Genomic DNA, 12,445 nt, shown 5'->3' with positions numbered 1-12,445 from the left:
ACATGGCGGTGAAGCTTTCACATGAAACCGTGAGGCTCTGATAAAACTGTGAGGCTCTCTCGTGAGAAATCGAGCCTCTCATAAATGCGGTTTTGAAAGTTGTGGAAACAATATAAACTAATAATTATGTTTTAGTAGATTGCATTGTTCCAGGCCGGTTTTGCGAGCCAACCCGGGCAATTTTTTTTTTTAAGTTTAGTTCCCAAGCCTTCCTCTGTAAATACATCTCTAAGAATCATCCATAGAGAGTTAGTGAACGACTTGGTGATTTCAAGGTTTCAAATCGTCAATTGTCCGCAAATATTTTTGAGGTGAAAATGGTCGGAACAAAGATTTCATATGGTCTTGTAGAAAGGAAAAGCGGCGAATGTGGATTTGCTGTACCTCTCAATAATTTTGTGAAAAGACTTACAAAGAGGGACTCTTTACAAAGGGTAAAATAAACCAGAAGTCACGTGGAGGAGGCGGGGAATGTTAGGGCCAAGATAAAGAAATAAATAGGTAAACTAGACATACAGACAAGGAAATAAAGTGAGGTGATGGGGGAAGTGGAATTGATTCTTACACAGATTTAAGGCCTGAGCTGATTGAAGACATTCTATGAAATCCAGGTCCAGTATATGAGAAAAAAAAAAGTATTTGGGAATTGGGCACTTTATGGGTGTGGTGGTGAGGAGGGAAGACAGACTGGAGGAGGAGGAGGAGGAGAGGAATGCTGAGGATGTTAAGATCATAGTATATTGATATTGGGTGGGGGAGAAAGAGAGAACGTTCAAGATCAGAGGGAAGAGTTGGCAGGGGAAAGGAGGAGTCGGAATTTGAGGTGAAGAAGTACGAGTATGAAGGAGAGGTGGAGTGGAAGTCGTAGTGGGAGAAGAGTAGGAGTGAGATAGGAATAGGAGCAGGAATAGGAGGAGTAGGAGTAGGAATAGAAGAAGGGGTAGGAGTAGGAATAGAAGAAGGAGTAGGAGTAGGACTAGCAGTAGGATTAGGATTAGTAGTAGGAGTAGAAGTAGGAGTAGTAGGAGTAGGACTTGGAGTAGGAGTAACAGGAGAAATAGTAGGAATTGGAGTAGGAGTTTGAATGGGAATAGGAGTAGGAATAGGAGTAAGGTTAGGAGTAGAATTAGGGACAGGTGTAGGAATGGAAACAAAAGGAGTAGGACTGGGAGGAGGGATTAAGAAGAACTAGGATTAGTAGGAGGAGGAGGAGGAAGAGGAAAAGGAAGGAGTAGCATTAGGAATAGGAGTAAAAAATAGGTACAAAATTAGTAGGAGAAGGAGGGGGGAACAAGAAGAGGAACAGGGCTAGGATTACTAGGAGGAGGAAGAGGAAGAGGAGGAGAGGAGGAGGAGGGGGAGAAGGAGGAGGAAGAGGAGGAGGAGGGGGAGGAGATGGGACCATAAGCCTCGAGCCCCGAGCACCATAACAGTGTAATTTATATCACCCTCCAAGGTTAGAGGCAACAAGAATGGAGAACTTAAAGAACGCGGTATGAACAGGATTTGCAAGCCTTAGGAATAATAACAATCATAATATTGACAATAATAAAAATTATCAAAATCTCAATAACAATAATAATAAGGATAATAATAATAAATAACTATAATAATAGATGTCATGATAATAGTGATAACAATAATAATTACATCATAATGTTCATAGCTCTACATAACAACAAATAATACCGATTGCAATAATGATAACAATAGTGATTTTAATCATTATAATAGTAATAATCATAATGGTAGCAATGATAATCATAATAACACAATCGCCAAAAACTTATCGTGATAATGATAACAGCAGTAGTAATAACAATAAAAATAACAACCTTAAAAGAAAAATCCAAACAATAGTGAACGCTTCACACTACTTTCAAAGGTCTAGATTAGAGCAGGTGAGATGAAAAATGTATTAAAATTAACTGTATCATTATTCTTATTATGGTGCATTTACAGGGGTGGCAGTGCATAGATGGTATTAATATTATTGAAGAATTCTATATAACAAACAATTATTGCTTTTCTCGTATTTAGATCACCATGCAATATGACTTGAATTTACAAACGTAAACGATCATTTCGTATTAGCAATAAAGATTACAATGTATAAAATGGGAGTTCTAAGAGATTTCTGTAGTTCTACAAGATGTGACAAATCTCCAATGAATTCCACAGGAACGGAAAGAAACGGGGGTGGGGGGGAAATGTAGAATCACTCCGATTATTTTCTATTTCTATACAATTAAGTTTCTATAGAGTTAGCAACCAAACAGACCAAGTATAGGCGTATAGCTCGTTGGATTGTTACTCTGGATTTTTTCTTATACATACATTATTTTTCTATTCTATTCGTACATATGTAGATACTTATATTTATATCTATGTAATCATATTACCACTTTTTCGTGGGAGAGGGAGAAGGAGAAGGAGAATCAAGTCCCTGGGTTTGGAATCACATGAAACAATGTTCATTTTTTTTTTCTTTCGTTTTTCTTGGATGTTCGCTGCACTTTTGTCTTTTAAAAAAAAGCGCATATGCTTTACTTTTCGTCTTTCTTTTTTCGATTGGGAATGAACAATTTTCTGTCTTCACAGTCTTCCTTTTTTTCCACTTTGTTTTTGTTTTTTTGTTGATTCCTTCTTCTCCTTGGATTCGAACGCCGTTTACTTCGCAGGTCTGGTTGGCTGTCGGAAAAGAAAACGGTGTATGGGAAAAACAAATGAACTCCTCTACACAAAAAAAGAAAAAACTAGTGAACGAAAATCCAACAAACAACCTACAAATCAAGTGCAACCAAAAAACCCGACAGAAACAAAAAAACTGGAAAGAGAATTTATACAAATGCATAGACATATTCATCATCATAATCATCATCATCAGCCTCATCATCACCATCATCATCAGCTGCGTTCATTCCAAAGACACTATATGAATCACCGAAAACGGAAAAAAGAAAAAAGGAAAAATGGTGGAAAAAAAAAAGACTTAGGTACAATATCGCATCGCGGACAAAAACTCCACGACCTGGATTGCTCCCGCTCTGACCACGACGACAACGTGGACGACGATAGTCGAGAACAAGATCAGCTGCATCATCGACAGCTGTATCAGAAGACGGCGACTTGGCCACCCACAATGTCTAAGATAAAAACGCACTTTCGCCTTCTTCCGAACTAACTAACCAAACGCTTTAACCGAGAGGGAGATTATTATTGTTATCGTTATCATGTCTCGCTACACTAGAAAGAGAGCAAGACTACAATTTATTATTATATATAAATATTCAAAGGACAATGTCGACTAATGTAGCCGAAAAGGATAATGAGGACCAAGGATTTGTTCAATTTCTTAGTCAACAATTTTTGTATATGTATATATATGTATACATACTACACACAGACGATCATAAAGACACAAGCACATCCACTCACATATATATGCATACATATACATATATACATACATACACAGTGCATATGTACATACATGATATCCATATACATATGCATATACATATATACATACATTTGTAGTGTATATGTACTGTACATACACTCATAATATACATATGTATATACATATATATTGTATATATATACACATACACATATTTTCCTTTGTCGAAATAAATGCCCTTTGCTTGACAAGGCTCGGCATATGAAGCGCTAATTTCCCATCTCTGATGATTATTATTTATAATATCAGTTAATATTACTCAGGAAGGTAGACAGAAGTTACACGAAGAAATTATTACTCATTCTTATCTTTTTTTTTTTTTAAACCGTTTACCATCATGGACGTGTATCTTTGATTGTTACGTTGTAGTAGTAATAGTAATACCTCTAGCAATAGTAGTACAATAGTAGTAGAAGTAATAATAGTAATATGAATGGTATAATACACGACAATGTAATACGTTGAAAATAAGAATCCTTGTGTAACTTTCTCTCTTATGCTTTCGGAGCCCAGTTATGCAAATCGCCGATATGTTAACATGAATGTTGCATCTCTCTTTCTATATATATACATCAACCGTATGTATATATATATATATACATCGCTATTTATATATTTATATATATTTATATAGGGGAAGGGGAAACTGTGCTTGTACGCATTCCATGTAGTAACTAGTTCACCTTGAGACTTCATTTATTAGAGGATGCTTTTATATATATACATATATATATATATATATATATATATAATATGTATTCTATCAAATCATCCGTCCGTACAGTTAGCATTATCATAATAATCACCAGCTACAACTGAAACTGTTATCGGAACCATCATTTACTGACATCACACTTATTGTGCCACTTTCTTCCGAAGTCGGTGGGATCTATGATATAGTGGGCGCGTCTGCCGGCGAGGCCGGTGAGGCACCGGAAGCGAGATGCCAGTGGTCAGTGCCTGGCACCAACTACCTCTCGAAAAAGACGCCGGCGGAATGCGCGCGTTCCCTGATTGCCGGCAGTTAACGTGTTTAATTTGCCGGCACTGGCTGGGGATGAGGTTGGTTGTGCTGGCAAACAGAACTGCCGGTAACTGGAAGGGGTGTAGCCGGGTGCCAGCTAAGTTATGATCTATAAAAAGCATCCATCACATAACCACCGACAGCTGTTTCTTTTCCTACTTAAATCATGTAGAAGGATTTTTTTTTCTTCCAGGATTCGTGTGCATTTTCAGAATTGTCAGATTTTTGTCCTCACTGATATTGTTCATCCTTTTTTTTTCGTAATAATTTCTCTCTTTTGCGAATAAAATCTTGAACTAACGCGTTAATATTTCAATTTGTGCAGACGCTCACATATTTTCTTGTTCACACATATTTCGAGATTGATGCGCAGATAGACGGATCCTCACACAGGGAAAATTACACTGGAATTAAAAAATGGGTTACATTTCCAAGCACATTTTTTCTTATCAAGAGTAATCACTTTCTTCCATTTGTCACCCATTCCCCATCAGGATTCTCTGCACTTTCACTTAATAATTACAAATTCACTTTCTACAACACCTGGTCACTTTAAACACCACAGTACTCTTGGAGGGAAGCTCGTAGAATGGTGTGGTTGTTATTGTTGTTGTTGTGGTAGTTGTTGTAGTAGTTGGCGCCTTTGAAAGCCTCGGCTGTTGTAGTTACGAGCCGCGTTGGTAGTAAGATTAGTTGTAGTAATAACAGTATAACTTGAAGTAGTACTAAGAGTCATAGTTGTAGTCGTAGTTAATAACAACAGTTGAAGAGGAGGGGCTTCCGTAGTACAAAGAGAAAGGAGCAGCGGTTGTAGCGTAACAGTCCCTAAGTCTTCATTGTTCTGAAAGTGGTGGAAGTGTGGGGCCGAAGAAAGAAAAGGGGAATTTTTGTCTTTAGATGTGTGACAAGAAGTGGAGGTGGTGGAAGTAGTCGTTGACAGTTGTGTGACAAAACCATCTTGCATAACTGTCAGCAGCCGTAGTGGTAGTCAACAAAGAGCAGTGATAGTCATGGGGAAAACAGTAGTATTAGTGATGGTTTAGTAACAGTGGTCATTGTAGATGAAGTGACGGCAACAATGATGGGGGGAGAAGTAGTAGTAATAGTAGTAGTAGTAGTAGCATCAGTAGTAGTAGGAGTAGTGGTAGCAGCAGTAGTAGTAGTAGCAGTAGTAGTAGTAGTAGTAATATTGGCAGCAGTAGTTGTGTGAGCAGCGATAGAAGATGCGGAGATGTATTGTGGCTAGTTTGGCCTTGACGACTACGAAGACTGGGTCACATAAATCTGAAAAAGAAAACTCCAATGAGATTCCAGGTAAGCCATGGCAATACTTACATATACATGCACATACAACTAGAAACACAGAAAGACATGCTTAGTACATATGTATACATACACACACACACACACACACACACACACACACACACACACACACACACACACACACACACACACACACACACACACACACACACAGTAGACCACTTGGAAAAAGAAACTAACGAAGCAGAGAGCTTTCGTATATTACATCTTTTTGCACTGAAGATGTAATATACGAAAGCGCTCTGCTTCCTTAGTTTCTTTTTCCAAGTGGTCTACTTTGCATAAGTGAACACACGTACCCGTGTTCTTATTAGCATATATATATGTATTTCTTCATAATTATGCTTATTGTATATACGTCATATTATTTCTCATATTCAATTTTTCTTCTAAGAGGGAGAAAAGGTATCATAACTCCTACAGAATTGAAAACAATTAAGCATGTTTTTTTTTTATATCAGGTGGAAATAGATTATATATTTAGCCTCCACACAAAAACGACTACGATGCAGATGTCGCAAAAAGAGAGGGAGAGAGAGAGAGAGAGAGAGAGAGAGAGAGAGAGAGAATAAAAATGGTGTACGTACATATTCGGTACTCGTGCAAAACATGGCTTGTGCGTCCAGTTCTGGGAGAATCGTAATGTCTATAATCTGGTTCAATGAATTATATATAACGGTACACAAACTCTTTGGCGGTTTCGTAGACCTCACCATGATGGGTTTGGAACTGTTTTCGACCTGTTTCCTTTAGCCTGGCGATGTGATTGTACATTTTGTTTAATTGAATAAACTCACCATCCCAACCCCACGAAGTGGTAAGTGAGAAACCCGTGGTAGGACAAGACCTGCCAGTTGCCCAAAGCCGCTGGCTTCCCGACCTGGCCAGGGCTGTCGGGAACCAACTCACGAAGCCCGCAGCGGGTCCCGGGAATCGAACTCACGACCATTTGCTCGCGAGTTCGACACGGTATCCACTGGGCTACCGCACGGCAGTTGATTGAATACCAGGGTGATCTTATTCAACTGAAGAGTTCTACGAGATGACATGGGTATTTATTCATTCATTTATATAAATAAATAAAAAAGATATGAATGTACATAGCAGACGTAATCTTTTTGATAAATGAATAAGTGGATAAATAAACAATAAATCAATGAATGAAGGAATAAATAAAATAAGTGGATAAATAAAGATAGATTAATAAATAGACAAAAATAGAGTATGCAAATAAATAATCAACCAAACGGATAATTAAGCTGATTGATAAGTAACAGCTAAAGATAAAATATAAACAAACAAACCAACTTCTGGTACGAGGAACACCTATCCTTCCTGAGAACTAGCCCGTACAAGGGCGTCTGATCTTTGTTCCTGCCTTCAGGAACAAGAGTTCCCCACTTTTGTTGTCGGAACAAGAGGGCACCTCGAGCTTAACCGGGTAAAAGCCCCGGCTACATCCGTCGCTTCTTGTAGGGAGGAAGAAACGTATGATGGGGAGTAGGGGAAAGGTGGAGGAGAGGGGACGGGGATTAGGTAACTGGGAAGGGAAAGGTGGAGAAAAGGGGGTGGGGATTAGGTAACTGGGAAGGAAAGGGGGTGGGGATTAGGTAACTGGGAAGGTAAAGGGAAGGAAAGGGGTTGGGGATTAGGTAACTGTGAAGGTAAAGGAAAGGGGGTGGGGATTAGGTAACTGGGAAGGGAAAGGTGGAGGAGAGGGGGTGGGGATTAGGTAACTGGGAAGGTAAAGGGAAGGAAAGGGGGTGGGGATTAGGTAACTGGGAAGGAAAGGGGGTGGGGATTAGGTAACTGGGAAGGGAAAGGGGGTGGGGATTAGATAACTGGGAAGGGAAAGGTGAAGGAGAGGGGACGGGGATTAGGTAACTGGGAAGGGAAAGGGAAGGAGAAAGGGTGGCGGAGATAGGTTAGGGAAGAGGAAAGGGACATAAAACGAGAGGAGAACGCAGACCAGGGCTTCAGAACGAGATAAAGGGGACTGTGTAGACAAGATTGTGCAAATGGAGGTTACCGTGTCGCTGGTGTTGGTGATGAAAATAATGATGGTGGTGATGGTAATGAAAATAATGATGGTGGTGATGATGGTAATGATGGTGAAAATAATGATGGTGATAATGAAAATAATGATGGTGATGATGATGGTAATGATAGCGATTCTAATGAAAATAATGATGGTGATGGTAATGATGATGAAAATAATGATGATGATGGTGGTGATGATGGTGATGGTAATGATGATAATGAAAATAATATTGATGATGAAAATAATGATGAAGATGGGACTGAGACGAAATTGATGGGGCTAAAGTAAAAATCCATGGTGGCATATGGGGCGGCTTTGATAAGAAAAAGTATAAGAAATAAAAAGAAGTGAAAATAAAATAAAATAAAATAAAAAAGATAAGAAAAGAAAGGAAAAATAAAATAAAAACGAAAACAACAAATAAAACAAATTAAAGCGAAAGAAAGGAGAAAGAAACGGAACGAGAATTTGGCGGAGCAGATGTCATATGATAAAAGAGCCAATCCGGAGGAATCCAAACACACAGAAAGAGGTACAAATTGAGGAACGACCAAAGAATAGTCTCGTTGATGAGAGAAAACGGGAAAGACAGAAAACGGAAATTGAAAAACTCGAAGAAAGCGGGAATACCAACAGTATACGGGCTAACACCGCCATTCATCAAGAGTAACGGCTACCTAAGGACCTCAGTGTTAAAAAAAAATTGGGATGGTGAGGCAGTTCGGGGAACACACAAAGTCAGATGAAAGAAGACATTCTGGGTGAGAAGTGCTCCCTTCTTAGACTGAAAACGACTTTCCTACTGTGACCTACTGTGACCTCGTACTGTACTTGCAGGAGCACGAGAGTAGTAGACGTGGGAGTAGGGCAAACAGTGGAAATAAAGAGTAGGAGTAGGATTATGAGTAGGAGTACGAGAGTGTGATACGAGCTAAAGTAGGAGTAGGGCCAACAGTGGGAGAAGGAGAAGGACTGAGTGGAGGTGGAGGAGGAGGAACTGGAGGAATAGAAGTGACATAAGAAGTGTGGTTAAGAGGAAAAGGAGGGTATGAGAGTGAGAGGAAGAGAGGTGGGGTGGAGGAGGAGCAGAAGAAGAGGAAGGAGAAGGAGGCGTAAGATTAGGCCGAGGAGGAAACGGAGGAGAAGAATAAGGAGGAAGAATGGGGACGCGAGGATGAGGAAGAGAATAGGGATAAGGATTAGAGTGATGAAATGAAGGAAGGGTAAAAAGAGGAGGAAGACGAGGTGGAAAGAAGTAAGAGATCGAGGAGGAGGAAGAGGAGGTACCGGAAGTGGAGGGTTAGGGGAAAGACGACAGGGAGGACGAGAAGAGTGCGAAGATGAGGACGACGAGGAGGACGAGGAGGAGGACAAGAGGAAGAAGAGGAGGAAGACGAGGAGGAAGACGAGGTGGAAAGAAGTAAGAGATCGAGGAGGAAGAGGAGGTACCAGAAGTGGAGAGTTAGGGGAAAGACGAGAGGGAGGACGAGAAGAGTGCGAAGATGAGGACGACGAGGAGGAGGACAAGAGGAAGAACAGGAAGGAAGAACAGGGAGGAGGAAGAGAAAAGGGAAGACGAAGATGACGGATACACAAGCACAGTATGCGGTCGCAGAAATCCTGCCGGCGGCATCTTCACTGCGACGCAAACCTCAGTGACATTCTCGTTATTTCTGACCTTACGATAAACCTCATTAAAAGGTAATGAAGGTACTTTGTGGAGGCACCTCATGGAGAGAATGTTCCGGAAGGCGCCCTAGGAGACAGTCCGGGAGATGTCTTTGGAGACACAAGATGTCTTTGGAGACACAAGATGTCTTTGGAGACACAAGATGTCTTTGGAGACACAAGACGTCTTTGGAGACACAAGATGTCTTTGGAGACACAAGATGTCTTTGGAGACACAAGACAGGGCTTACTTAGGAAGTAAAACAGGAGTTATTCGCACAAAACATCTCGAGGAAACGTTGGCAGACAAGTAAAGACCAAAAATAATCTATTAGGAGTGAAAGTAGCATCTTAGAGAGGTGCGAGAGAGACAGAGAGAAAGGGGAGAGAGAAAGAGAATGAAAGATAGATATAGAGAGAGGAAGGAGAAATAAATGGATGATTGGGCCAACTGGTGATTGAAGGTGAGCCATTAAAGAATGGGAAAGAAAATGAAGAATTGAGGAAGAATTTGTTTCCCAAACCAACTGGAAGGACTGAAAATAATAATGAATTATAACCATTACAGGTATCGGAATCGGACTCGTATCGTAATCGGAAACTTCGAGTAGTATCTGGACTCTGATCAGACTTGTTGAAAAAAAAATATCATCCCATCTCTATCAAGTTTGCGATTAGTATCGGTAGAAATATCAAAGTGGCTAGGATAGATGATGTGTTGGGGGTTAAGGGAATATGAGATCGATAGAAAGTAGCTGGTGCCAAAGTCCAGCCAGATGGTACCGTAGGTGACTTAGCTGGTCTTTATAGACACAGGGTCACCAAGGGCTATCGAGAGAGCCTTAATGAACCATAAGTTTATCAACTACGTCATTTACATGAAAATGGCCTCAGTTAGGTCTTAGTCGCCGCTGGAATAGGGTGCCGGATCCTGCTAATGTTTGACTAATGACTCGGAAAAAGAGAAAAAGAGAGAAAGAGGAAATAGAAAAGAAGGATTTTGAATATATTTATGACTCTCTTTTGAGCCTCTTTGACCTCTTATCCTCCTCTTTGTTCGGTTTTATTTCAATATGGATATCTTCCACTTCTACTTCCCCAACCCTCTAACCCTCCTAATTTTTTTTTATGAAATCTGATACCTCCCATTAATTTCTTTCATCTCTCTTCCTCGTTCCCTCCCTCCCATTCTCTTTACTTCCTCTCTTCCCATTCACTCCAATTACACCTTCTCTCTTCATAAATCTTCAGGGGAGAGTCTGTGGTGACGAGGTCGGATATTTCATCCTCTTCTGCCCCTCTTTATTTGATGTTTTTGAAGATATTTCGAGGTTCTATGAGCAGAAGACCTCATAACATCTGTATTTAGTTTTTTTTTCTTCCTTCAAAAACATCTGTAACTTACGTGCCCCTACCCCTCTCTCTTTCTCTCTGTCTTGCTTTCTCTCTCTCTTGCTTTCTCTCTCTCTCTCTCTCTCTCTCTCTCTCTCTCTGTCTTGCTCTCTCTCTCTCTCTCTTTCTCTCTCTCTCTCTCTCTGTCTTTCTCTCTCTCTCTCTCTCTCTCTCTCTCTCTCTCTCTCTCTCCTATCTTCCCTCATATTCTTTTTATCTTTCTCTCTCTCTCTTTCTCCTCTCTCTCTCTCTCTCTCTCTATTGCTCTACCTCTCTCTCTCTCTCTCTCTCTCTATTGCTCTACCTCTCATTCCTTTCCCCCCTCTCTCTTTCTCTATTTCTCTCCCTCTCATTCCCTCCCCCCCTCTCTCTCTCTCATCTATAATGATTTTTCTTTCAATCTTACAATCTAAATTTCTGTCCATCACCTTCCCTTGAATCATTTGAATCTATGCACTAACCCTCTCTCTCTCTCCCTCATAACTTTTGATATTTCTCTCCCTCTCATTACCTTCTCTCCCCCCTCTCTCTATCTTTGTCCTCCCTTCACCTCTCTCTCTCTGTCCTCCTCCCTTCACCTCTCTCTCTCTGTCCTCCTCCCTTCACCTCTCTCTCTCTGTCCTCCTCCCTTCACCTCTCTCTCTCCCTCCCTCTCTCTCTCTCTCTCTCTCTCTCTCTCTCTCTCTCTCTCTCTCTCTCTCTCTCTCTCTCTCTCTCTCTCTCTCTCTCTCCTGCATTGCATTCTCTATCACTCACCACTATACCCACTCCCTCCCTCCTTCTCTTACTCTTCTCCTAACGTATCCAACCAAGGCAAACTTGATTAAATTTATGCCCCATACATTTTGCAAAAGTTTGAATAATCTCATTACGCCATAGAGGCAGAGTGGAGCGAAGGCGTCGGCGAAGGGGGGGGGGGGGGCTGACTCCATATAGGTCGGCCCGGCAGAGGGCACAATAGAACACTTGTAGGCAGGTGTAAATGTGCTAGCACGTGCACATATATGTATGTACGTGTGTATGTATGTATGTGTGTATGTATGTATGTATGTATATATTTATGAGTGCATGTGTACTGTATACTAGTTTATGTATGTATAGCATTTATGTATGTTTATGTGTATGTATGTATGTATTTACGCATGTTTTCAAAATAGTACGTATGTATGTATACGTAAGTATTTATATTATCTTTCTCCCTCTCTCTTTGTCAATAACGGGAGTGGTGGTGGAAATGGTAGTAGCAATTGTGAATATGAAAGCGGACGTTATGATGGAATTGGTGATAATAGTTGAGGTGGTGGTGGTGTTGGTGGTGGTGTTGGTGGTAGCAGTGATTGTGGTGGGGGTAGCAATGGTGAAAGTGATGGAAGTAGCGATGACTCTGGACCTCGGAAGTGCCCATACAAACAAATGTCTACCCGAGGTAGATTATGTGTAATACAGTCTCTGCGTGATAATGTCGCCCCAAATCGTGCCAGGCTCACTAAGCAGCCTCGAGAAGTGTCTGGGACTGCAGCTGAATCACAGT

General features: G+C 40.7%; 1 protein-coding gene across 1 annotated transcript in view; it reads right to left on the bottom strand.

Annotated features, from left to right (window-relative positions):
- Positions 1-1,605: 1,605 nt before the first annotated feature.
- LOC143026481 (innexin shaking-B-like) overlaps positions 1,606-12,445 on the bottom strand; it is a 315,539-nt gene continuing 304,699 nt past the window's right edge. Inside the window, exon 3 of the mRNA XM_076186939.1 lies at positions 1,606-5,771. The gene's annotated coding sequence lies outside the window, so the exon portion shown is untranslated. The remainder of the gene's footprint in view (positions 5,772-12,445) is intronic.

Source organism: Oratosquilla oratoria, chromosome 6, assembly GCF_046742065.1.
Source record: "Oratosquilla oratoria isolate Oo_2021 chromosome 6, ASM4674206v1, whole genome shotgun sequence".
Taxonomy (NCBI): Eukaryota; Metazoa; Arthropoda; class Malacostraca; order Stomatopoda; family Squillidae; genus Oratosquilla; species Oratosquilla oratoria.
Note: the sequence above shows the minus strand (reverse complement) of the source record. Positions and strands in the feature narration are given on the sequence as shown.